At 46.7% G+C, this 11,047-nt stretch overlaps 1 non-coding gene across 1 annotated transcript; it reads right to left on the reverse strand.

Annotated features, from left to right (window-relative positions):
- Positions 1-204: 204 nt before the first annotated feature.
- On the reverse strand, positions 205-312 carry LOC116074002. The gene has a single exon (XR_004111995.1). It is a non-coding gene; the product is annotated as a U6 spliceosomal RNA (small nuclear RNA).
- Positions 313-11,047: the final 10,735 nt, after the last annotated feature.

The raw sequence follows: 11,047 nt of genomic DNA on the forward strand, positions 1-11,047 counted from the left end.
GTAGATATATGTATGTGTTTGTGCCTCTGTGCCTCTGTGTGTGTGTGTGTGTGTGTGTGTGTGTGGTATGTCTGTGTGCAGCCATGGAGCTAGAACAGGAAATCAAGCAGGGGGAGGGGGTCACAAATCAAAGAGGGAACATAAACATAGGGTTTTTTTTGTTTGTTTGTTTGTTTTTTGTTTTTTGTTTTTTTTGTCTTTTAAAAAAATATGGAACACTTCATGAATTTGCGTGTCATCCTTGCGCAGGGGCCATGCTAATCTTCTCTGTATCGTTCCAATTTTTAGTATATGTGCTGCTGAAGTGAGCACGAACATAAACATAGTTAAAGCTGCCCTCTTAAATGTTCTCTCTAATGGAAATTTCCAATTTTGACATCCTGGTTAGTTTTTAATACAGTGGGGAAAAAAAGCCATCTATTCTCCGTGAGCAATTCTCATCCAAAAACAGTAGGGAAGAGAAAAGGATCAAGGTAAGCTGCTGGAAATCAAACAAGCATGCTGGGAAATTACAGGAGAGACTGGACATGTCATCCAGACTTTCCAAAGAGAGGTAAAATAAGACGGGGAGGAAAAACCCAGGGCTGAAGAATGTTTACATTCCTACAACCACAAAAGTGATGTGAGCCCAGAGCCTGGCGGGCAGTTAACAAAATAGAGCTGACTTCCAAGTGGAGGCCGCTGAGTAATATTCTGCTCTTGGTTGCCCTGGTAATTGCACATCTGCTTAGCAGTAATGAAATCATATCAGGCCGAGACCCACAAGAAGGTCTCTAGGCCTTTAGCCCAGACACTGGCCTTGTGAGTGGAGGAAACAGATTAGATAGCTGTGAATGCCTGGGGCCAACCCAGGTTACTCGCGGAAATCACCGCCTGGCAGGAGAGCCCAGGACCTCAGGCTGGGAAGTCCCAGGGTGGCCTCTTAAGACTGCTGGAGGGGGATGGGCATGGGGACTTACACTAGGAAGGGGAAGAGAGAGAGAGAGAGAGAGAGAGAGAGAGAGAGAGAGAGAGAGCAGAAGTGGAGTCTACTCTGCTGGGTAATTAATTTCCGAGTACATCATGGAGAGGTCCATCGTGGAGAGGTCAGGAAGAAGGCAGAATGAACTGGTCCTTAAAGCAAGAGAACAGACATGCTGACACACAGTTGCGCTCCGAGGGAGAGTGGAGGAAACAAAAGTCTACAAGAATTCTCCTTCTTTACCATTCTTTTCCTTACACAGGGCATGTTGGTATACAATGAAGCTTAGCATAATATGCAAATATACAAAAGGAAAAGATTAACCACGACACTCCAAACCACGAATCACTGTCATCCCTGGTTCTGTCTGTAGCATCTTTTCAGAGGTGTTTGTATGTGTGTGTATATGCATGTGCGTATATTCTTCTGCATGCATGAATGTGTGTGTGCGTGCCTGCATGTAGAGACCAGAGGACAATCTGGACTATTGTTTCTCAGGTTCTGCCCCTCCTCCCTTTTTTTTTTTTTTTTGTCCTGGAATTAACTAAGTGGGCTAGGCTGGCTGGCTGGTCTGTGGCTGAGGCCTATCTATCTCTGCCTCCCCAGCTCTGGGGTTACAAGTGAATGCCAGCACATCCAGAGGTGTTTTTGTTGTTGTTTGTCTGGGTTTTGAACATGGGGCCCAGAGATCAAACTCTGGTCTTCATGCTTTGCGGACATGTAAGGTAGTGAATAGTGCAATCTAGGATGCAGTTCTACTGAGGGTTGGAAGAGCGCTTCGTGTGGTCTGCACGCTCAGAAGAACAAGTTGCCTGGTAAGGGTACCGTTGATTTATGTTCCATAGCTGGAGGTGGGGCTGTCCTTGGACACTAATGAGGACCCACTGGAGCCCGGACCTAGGAGGGAAAGGAATCTGGTGGAATCTTGCTCTACCTGTTTCTGTGTAAGATATTCTGAACAGGGTCGGGGTCAGGGAGTGGCAAGAAGTCAGCCTCAGAACTGAAGACAAGTGTTCCCCTTTTCTCTCACATCAATTAGAAGATCTGGGTTCAAGTCCTGTTTTGCTACAGTGCACTGGAATCAGCCACGTCTCTCTCCTGAAACTTCATAGCTCCTCACTCATAAATTCAACTCACAGCAGCAGAGGGTGGAGATGCTCTGGACCTTGGTAGGGATGGTGGTTAAAGCCTTGGGATTGTTCTAAATGCCACTAAAACCTATGTTTTAAAACAGCTGGCCCCATGCTATGTGCATTTCACCACATTTGAAAAACCAAACCACCCTAAGAGTTGTCTTGTGGATTAATCTAGTCTAGTGGGTTTGTCTGAATCATCACGCTGACTCGGGCCAATGTGAAGTTCGTGTCATTCCCCACGGTGGCATTAACTCCTCTTGGCCTGGCTGGCCCCACAGTTAGGCTCTCAGCTAACAACTTAGCGCGATTCCTTCTAAGGTTCTCCAGGCATGTAGTGCTGTTGCTTGCTACAATCCCAGCTGTTGGACAGTTCATGATGTCACTGCCCCTCTCTTCTTGGTCCTGGCTACTCAGCCTCAGAGAATGGGCCTGTGCTGAGCTGATCGATCGGGTGCACAGGAGCAGGGTGAGGGATGCCAGAGTGGTAAATGATGCTGAGGGCAGAGGAAGTTACTTGTCACAGTCACTCCCCACAGCTTCTACTACCTGGGTTATCCCCATCTCCTGGCCAGGGCCTCATCCTTGTACTGCTGGAGGTGGGACTGACTCCTTGTGGGTGTTGTGCAAATTTCCTCAGGCAGGGATTGTCTGGGACATGCTGGGAGTGGCTTAGAGAGGCCTAGATATGTTGGTGCTGTGTGTGTTTGGTGGGAGAGGGGAGGAACCAGGCAGCCCAAAGGTTCTCACCCCAACACGCTATCGCCCAGCTAATATCCAAGCTTCCTTTTAGGATCCTTCCCTGTCCTTCCTGTTCCTAGTCCTCTGCCCTCTTCTGGGGTGTCTGAAGGCAGCAACAGTGTACTCATATATTAAGTAAATAAATAAATAATAATTAAAAAAAGAAAGAAAGAAAGAAAAAACTTTAAAAAAACTGGAGGGCAGCTGGGCAGTGTTGGCACATACTTTTAATTCCAGCACTCAGGAGGCAATGGCAGGTGGATCTCTGAGTTGGAGGCCAGCTTGGTCTACAGGAAAAGTTCCAGGACTGCCAGTGCTACCCAGGGAAACCCTGTCTTGAAAAAAATAAAACAACCCCAAGAACAACAATGGAGGACATAGGAGATCTTTGTTCCCAAATCTAGCCCTTGTTACTCGTCAGGCCTTAAGGTGCCAGTACTTGGGGCAGCCTGGCTTTTCTGGAGAGATTTGTTACAGGGGGTAGATGTAAGAGGTGGTGCTTGATAGACGAAGAGTAGGTAAGGTCCTCAAGGAGTCTAGCCTTCTCCGAGATACATCGAGGAGATATAAGACTAGAACAACAGTCTCCACCATGCCTGCAATGCCATTCCTTCTCACTTTCTGTGTGAAGACCTCCTCTCTGGGCCTCCAGGAAGTGTCCCACCCGTCCCCATTGTTATGCCAGGGGCCTGTGACATGTCAGGAGTGGAAGGTAGGAGTGCTTACTCAGTGCTGTGTCCTTCATCTCTCCCCTGTGGTAATCTACACACTCACTGGGGGCTGGGTTTGTCTGTGAGTTACAGAGCACTGTGTTTAAAAAAAAAAAAAAATGCTTAGTTGCTTAGCACCCGAGCTTTGAGTTCCCTGAAGGATGCTTTAACTAATTAATTAATTGAAAAAAGTAGTGTCAACAGCTAGCACAATGCTGGGTACCAAGCAGACCACCAGACAGACATGAAAGGCAGTGGGCTTCTCTGCAGAGGTTGAGCCTGAGTAGCTGGCTCTTGAGAACATGTCCTGGCTGGCTTTGCCTGAGTGAAGGCCTCTTGGTCTCACCATTTCTTTTTTTCTGAGAGATTCCTGTTGTTCTCACCGCTTTGGCCTGCTGACACCTCTCAGCTGCTCACCTAGTGCTTGATGGGGGATTCCTCCCCCCACCCCCCGCACCCTCCCTTTGCTTCTGGATTCTCAGTACCAGATTCCCTAACTAGACTTGCCTGTCACTGGCTGCCATATAATGACCCACAGATTGTACTATTACATCATGGGGAAGGCCAAAGTTCAACAACTAGATGTTGGATTTAATACCTAGAATGTCACCCCTGTGAGCTGACAGGCCTGGGATGAGCAGACCCTTGTTCGAATCCTGGCTTAGCCTCTAAGTAGCTATATGGTCATGTCTGTAGTCACCGAGCATCAAATCTCAGCGAAAACAACAACAGTGAGTTATAGAGACGCGTCAGTAATGGCAAGCAGGAAGTCTCCAGGTGCATGCCTCACACATGGCCGACATGCGCGATCTCAATGCTAGTTTCCTTCCCTCCCTTTTCTTCTGTATAAACCTCATCTACGTACTAGTACTCATGTGTCTTTGAAACACATGCTCCCTTGTCAAACTGTAACTGGGGAAAAGTCAACAAACTTTAAAAAGCTTATCTTTCCGAGAGGAACCAGGATCCCTAGGGAACAGGGACAATCTCTGCTCACACATTTTTCCCAGAACAGAGTTTTCTTTCTTCTTCCCTGCCCAAAGTCTGAAGACTACCAGAGCCTACAGACCACACTTCAGTGTGAAAGTCTCAGAAGTCCTAGTGACTGACACCCAAGGCCTTGAGATGGCCCATGGCCCCAGAGGGACAGCAGTACCTGAGAGAAGCAACTCTGTAAAGAACCAGGAAGAGACAGCAAGGCAGCTCCAGTGCTCCATGGGTGTGTGTGTGTGTGAGGGGGGTGTGTGGGGGGGTGGGGGGTTGTCGGTGTGGAGTCTGCAGTCTCCACCCTGGTCTCCCCACAGGCTCCACAGAACCAAGGGAAGGCAAGCTGGGAGTGGGCAGCTGCTGAGCTGGCTCCTTCTTCAGGGAGGTGAAAGACCTGGGATTTAGAGATGCAAAACCAAACAGAAAGAGCAGAGAACGCCCAATGGTGGCCTCAGGTCCCAAGGCCAACAGCATGGGTTCCAAATCCAGGGTGCTAGGAATGCAGATGCAGGGGCCTCATCTCCCACCTGATGAAGGAATGAGAAACTGGGCCTGTGGCCTGGGGTTCTCATGAGGTCCCCAGTGAGGGAGTCCTGCTCACCCTTCCTGTTGAAACTTGCTGGCACGGCACATGCTTTTTGCTTATTTAACTGGGTCTTCCTTCCTGACTTAAACGTGGGCATCGGCATCACACAGGCATGGCTACAACTTTCATAGACAGAAAGATCTGAATTCAGATTCTGACTCTGCCCCCTCGATGGCTGCGGGGCTATGGACAAGCCAGCAATCTCTCTGAGCATAAGAAATCTACCTTGCAGGGTTGTGGTTGGGTGAGAAGTGAATGTGAGGAAAGCATTTGGCTGGGCAGCAGACACATAATAGGTATGCATCTCATTATTATCATCGTTACCTCCATGACTGTAGAGAAAGACCCCTGCCAATGCATTCATGAAAACTCATACATCCAAGCGGAGATCATTTTGCTTTATGGACATTTCACAGGCTGCTCAGAATGCTATTCTGTGCCACGGTATGTTCTCATTAGGCTAGGAAAATATAAAGATACCAAATCAGACAAGAAGCACATCCCTCTGTCATTTTGGGTGCACAATGTGAGACCCCCTCCCCCATGAGAAAATCCATTCCCACCTTCCCCCTCCCCCTTCTCTTTTCCTTTCACTCTAGTCTCTTAAGCACACAGTTGCATCAGCCAAATATTTGCTGAGCGTCCAATGAATGGATTGGCTCTATTTGCTTTATAATGCCCTACTGTTGTGTAATCCAAACAGCCCAATGAGCAGGCCTTAGGCACCCCCACTCCCAACTAGGGGAAGAAGTCACCGAAGGCCTGGCTGTAGCCCCCATGTGGCCAACACATCCAAATTTTTGGAACTCAGGCTTGGGGGTGGCAGCTATACGAGACCAAGTTGGTAGGATAGTTAGTTAACTGTAGGTTTTCTGAACTTACAATAAGGACAGGATCTTGCTACATAGTTCAGGCTGGCCTCATATTTGAGGTCCTCCTGCCTCAACCATCCCCAGTGCAGAGATTACAGATCTATGTTGCCACATCTGGCTACATATGTCCACTTCTCTACCTTCTAAAATCATCCTTTGGTAATTTTTCAGATGGGCCAGTTGTCCCTTGGCCTCTGCAGTTCAGGCAGAGCAAATTGGAATCAGAGGACCAAAACTGGCCTATCTCTTTGCCTCCTGGGATGCTTGCTGTGTAGTTCTGGCCAAAAGGCACTCACTAACTCAAGCTCTTGGCTTCATTTAGCATCTGTCTCTGCTGGTAGTTAGCACCTGTGGGCCTTCCTGGCCTCTATCCAGCTGTTCTCCATTCATTTTCTGACCTATTTCTCATTAAGTCATCCTCCCCACCCTCAGCTTATAGGATAAAGTCCCACAGCCCTGGCAGGCATTCAAGGCCTTTTGCAACGGGGCCCCACCTACGTGTCCATCCTTGCTGCCCACAGCCTGCTGAGGCTTCGTTTGACTCCTGCCCGTCATTTACCTGCTCATTCATAATTCCCAGCAAATGCCCCAAGGTCCTTCTCTGTAGTCTGCCTGGTGAATGGTGACACTTCTGTCTAGATCCGGCTCAAATGTGGTACACTGTGAAAAAAAAAAAATCAGGCCCACCAGCACCCAGTGGCTTCCTGAAGGCTTCTCCCCATCTGGAATGAATGTCCTGTCTTTACTCTTCCTACCCCAGATTCCTGCTCTCCTTGAGGACTTGGCTTCACTTTCCTCTTTGAATTGTTCCTTTTTAAAATAATCTCAGATTTAAAATGGCAAGAATAGTACAAAGAACCCCAAGATACCTCTCACCTAGATTCTCCAAGTATTCTTATTAATGCTGCTATTTTTGAGCTATTCTCTTACCACACAGCTATCACTGGCCTGTAAGTGGCCACGTAGCCTCGCCTGGCCCCCAACTCTATCTACCTCCCTGCCTCTGCCTCCCAAGTATTTTGATTACAAACACAAGTTGACTTAACCTTGTATCCATCTATCTGCATCACTAAAGGTATAACTTTATTTTTTTTTCTGAGCTGTTTATACTGTGATATCTAGACTTTCCTGTCTATTCATTTAATGCATTTGTTTTCTAAAACCAAAGACAATTCCTTTCTTTCCCCTTTATGTGTTTATGCGCAGAAGACAAGGGTCAGCCTCAAGTATGGTTTCTCAGGAGCTGTTCACTTAATTTTTTTAAGATGTATTTACTTTTATTTTATTGTGTATGAGTGCTTGCATGTATTATGTGTGTACTGCATGCATGTTCCTGCCACTTGAGGAGGTCAAAAGAGGGAGTTGGATCTCTTCGACCTGGAGTTACAGATGGCTGTGAGCTGCCATGCACGTGACAGGAACTGAACTCAGGTCCTCTGTGAGAGCATCAGAACTTTTAACTCACAGGCCGTGTCTCCTTGGTTTTTTGAGACGGTCATTCTCAATGAGGCCCAGGGCTCACAGGTTTGGCTGGTCTGCTTGGCCCTCAAGCCTTAGGAATCTGCTCGCCTCTGCCCCCTCAACATTGGGTCTCTAAAACTTGGATTCAAGTCCCTATGTTTGCAGAGCAGAGACTTTACTGGCCAAGCTAGGTTCACAGCCTCCTCTCCCTCTGAAAATATTTTCAAATGTAATTACAGATAACTGCCAAAACTAGAAAATTAACTTTGATACCACCTAGATACAGATCTTACCAGATTTCATAAACTGTCATAATAAAGTCCTTTATAGCAAAAGAAAGCCCTAGGCCATGCGTCACAGTTAGCAGCCATGTGTGTTTCATGTTCTTTAATGTGGAAGAGTTCCTTGGTCTTTATTTTCTTGTTTTTCCTGACAACCGACACTTCTCAAATGGTCTGGGCTAGTTATTTTATAGGAAGCCCCATCTGGGTTTTGTTTGATGTTTCCTTACAACAAGTTCATGTTGTAGCAATTTGGCAGGAGTGTCGTCTGGTACATCATAGCCCTGGGAGGCATTTGAGGCCCCATATGTTTCCTCTCTGGTGATGTTAACGCTGGATACTGGATTGGTTTGTTGACATATCTGAGTGCTCCCCTGGCTTGAGGAGACTCTTCTCAGTCAGATTTATTCTGGCAGCTCACAACCATCTATAGCTCCAGTGTTGGAGGGATTTGAAGAGGTGAGGCCTGAACACTGACTGGACCCTGCCTATGCTAGGTCCTGTGGTTTCTCATTTAAGCTTTATGGCAACCCTATAATTTAGTGGTTGATAGGCTCATTTTACAGGTATGTTCAGTGAAGGTGTGTAATTTGCCTCTGGGCCCTTGCCTGGCCAGTAACAGAGCCAGAAACAAACCCAAGTCTGACTGCTACTTCTCATGACATTAATGCCCTAGAGCCATACCACCTAAAACACCATTTATTACTTTGAATGGTTGTTAAAAAAAAAAAAAATCAACAGAAAATGCTAACACCCAAAACCTTGGTATCCTCTTCTAACAGCAAGATTCTTTCCCATTCAGCCATCCAAATGTGTCATTTGCCAGTGCTACAGAACCATGTCCTTGTGTGCCCCTTGTGTTGGTGGGACTGGAAAGATCCCAGAAGATCTTACTAAAGGGCATAAAGCAATGATGAGTTGACAATGGCAAGGTCATCCAAGGTTGATTAACTTGATGACTGGAGAGGGCTTGACTAAGGTTGGAGTTCTTTGAGATTCTCTTAGCTTTTCTTTCTGGTCTAAAGGATGTTTGCTTTGCTTTGCTTTGTTTGTTTGTGTTTTGAGTTAGGGCCTTACTACATAGCCCTTGCTGGCCTGCAATCCATTATGTAGACCACACTGGCTTCAAATTCAGGGGTCTTCCTGTGTCTGCCTTCCCAGTGCTGGAATTAAAGGTGTTTGCCACCATCACTTCTGGTCTGTTTTAGTTTGGGACCAGACATCTTCAAAGAAGACAGAGACATTTCTGTCACTATCCCTCACTTCTTTATTTTTATTTTATGTTTGGGTGTTTTGTCTTCACCTATGTCTATGTACCCGTATGCATGCAGTACCCGTGAAAACCGGGTGATAGATCTCCTGGAATTGGAGTGATATATGGTTGTGAACTACCACATGGATGCTGGGAATTGAAACCTGGTCTCCTGGAAGAACAAGTGCTCTTAATCTCTGAGCTGTCTCTCCAGTCCCACCATTGTCCCTTTCTATGAACAACAGAAAGTTATTATGATCCTCCCAGCTGACCTCCCCTTCCACTTCACTGATACTATCCTGCATGGCAAGAGGGGAGCTCCACACCTGGTTTTAGGAATCTACACCCTGCCAGCAGACAACCCTGGGAGAAGCCTTCCCCACATTTCGATAACATTCAGTTATTGAAAGAGCAGGAGAATGAATGAAACTGCTACTTTCCTTTAAGAGAGAAGAGAAATGGCTGCTGAGCAGGCGACTGGCAAAAGGGTCGAATTTCTCATTTACTGATTTACCAAATACTTAGGCTCTGAATTCTCAGGAACTCTTTGTTTATACAAACATAAGCTTTCCCCATTGCTGTACCTTATAGTTACTACGTCAAGCTCTGCCCTGTTTTTCTGTTAAACCTTAGAATCTCTTCTTCCGTCTTTTGTCTCATTCCAACATCTGGTCTCCTTTTATGTGTCTTCAGAATCTTTGTCAGTTGAGGCTTAAAAATATTTAATAACTGGCCAAGTGGGATTCTGGAAGCTGCTTGGCCAACACTTGCCATGTCCTTGCTGGATCAGGGAATGCCCTGGAGGATTGGAAGAGAAGGCGAAGGAGGCAGAGGAAGGATCAGGCCTGCCTAAGCATCAACAGGAAGGATTCCTTTTACTTATTTTGTTTTGAGATGAGACAGATGTTTTGGTGGCAAAGAGCGAGAAGGAATTCTTAATTACTCTTTTCCCTTCTGGTGAATGAGCTGTGAAATAAAAAGACATGGTAATGTTCAAGAAGTCCTTTAAAGATCCGTGTATATGCCTGCATGCTTGCATGTGTGTGCACACGTGTGTGGCGGGTGGGTGTGCATGCCTCACTAAAGAATGAACATTGTGTATGCCAGGCAAGTGTTCTACCTCTAAGCCCAGCTCTTTTAAAGTTTTACTTTGACAGAGGCGTATTGAATTGCCCTGAACTCACTCTGTAGCCCCCACAGGCCATGAATTTGAGACCTGCTTATCTCGGCATCTGTAGCAGCTGGGATTACAGTCTTGGGCACTGGCCTGGCTCCTTGTAGGCCTTGACCTTTTGCAGAAATGCAGAGGTGCCTGGCTTTACAATATGTAGTTATTATTTCCAAGGCGGAAGTACCCTGTTTGCTTTCTGGAGCGCCGAGGACTGAGTGGGTTTCCTTGTCTTCAGGTTTTATAGGAGGAACCAGAAGGCCTTCCTGAGCGGCACCAGAGCCTTGTAAGTGTGGGAAGTTATATTCCAGGGTGGTGCCTTGGTTTTGTTCAATGCACATGGCCTCATCCCTGGTGTCCCTAGCCTCCTGGGTCTTGTTCTCAAAGCTGTCACTAAGGCATGGACTCAGTCAGCTTAACGCTGGCACTCCATTCTTTTTCTAGTGACAAATACCAAAAGTGCTTAGTCACACTCTCTTTAGCCAAAGGACTCTGGGAGTCACCTCCAGGATCTGCAGACAGATGCAGGAGGCTGGATGAGATCCCAGGTAGAAATACCAAGCATTCTGTGAGTTTGTCTTCAGTTAGCTTCTCCCTGGGGGCTTATGTAAATCATACTTCCTTGCTCTGTTCTGAGTCTCTGGGTAGTGGGAGAAAGTCAGGGCTGTAGGCCTGACCTGTGGTGACACCTGGTAAGCAGCCCTTTCACTCGAAGGCTGCTGCCCAGCTGCTGTCTTTCTAGAGAACCTGACCCAAAAGTCAGGAAATATTTGACTTAACATCAAACATAACATCATGCATCCGACAGGCTGGACACCAGCTCTGCTCTTTATGCTAACTGTGTCTGACCATGTCCAGTGTCAATATGACCACAGCACAGTTGTCTCTGCTTCTG

Source organism: Mastomys coucha, unplaced genomic scaffold (assembly GCF_008632895.1).
Source record: "Mastomys coucha isolate ucsf_1 unplaced genomic scaffold, UCSF_Mcou_1 pScaffold23, whole genome shotgun sequence".
Lineage (NCBI taxonomy): Eukaryota > Metazoa > Chordata > Mammalia > Rodentia > Muridae > Mastomys > Mastomys coucha.